The 608-nt window shown below is 40.3% G+C and overlaps 1 pseudogene; it reads left to right on the top strand.

The window, feature by feature from the left end:
• LOC107680053 (cadherin-like protein 26) overlaps positions 1-602 on the top strand; it is a 33316-nt pseudogene extending 32714 nt beyond the window's left edge.
• Positions 603-608: the final 6 nt, after the last annotated feature.

Here is a 608-nt window from a genome sequence, read left to right as displayed (position 1 = left end):
AACCTTCTTTCTTTTTTTTTTTTTTTTTTTTTTTTTAAATATGCTTTTAAAGGTTAATGTCAATAAACAAAGCTTTGTTTAATATGAAAACAAAAACTTGCGCTGCATGATTTTCCTTTGACACTGTTGGTGGAAAGGTGACCTTGCTTTAGTTTGTTCTTAGTTGAAAATTCAATGCACTGGCGCCACCTATCTGTCAGATCTGCAGACCATGCAGACACCACGAGGTGGAATCATCAGATAGTGCTGCTAGGAAAAAAACATTCACACTATATCAGCATAAGCATTAAGACTATGATATTTCTCTTTCCATTATGTTATTCCATAGAAAATCAGTGGGTTTTCGGAAGAGCAGAGGGACTTTCCAGCTTATTCTTCGTATCAGTATGAATATGAGGGGAGGGGTAGTGACTGCCAGTCACTGGATCAGCTGACTGTTAGCAACCTCGGTGATAACCTGGACTTCCTGCAGAACCTCGGGCCCAAGTTCAACACTCTGGGTGGGATCTGTCAACAGTCAATGGAGCGCAGGAATGTCCGGCTGTGAAAATGGATGATGATTTGAGGCTTTATATCGTTCCACATTTCGTTAATGCTCGTTGCTGCAA

The sequence above is a fragment of the Sinocyclocheilus anshuiensis genome, unplaced genomic scaffold, assembly GCF_001515605.1.
Source record: "Sinocyclocheilus anshuiensis isolate Anshui unplaced genomic scaffold, SAMN03320099.WGS_v1.1 scaffold1137, whole genome shotgun sequence".
NCBI lineage: Eukaryota > Metazoa > Chordata > Actinopteri > Cypriniformes > Cyprinidae > Sinocyclocheilus > Sinocyclocheilus anshuiensis.
The sequence above is the reverse complement of the archived record's forward strand: the minus strand, read 5'-3'. Positions and strand labels throughout refer to the sequence as shown.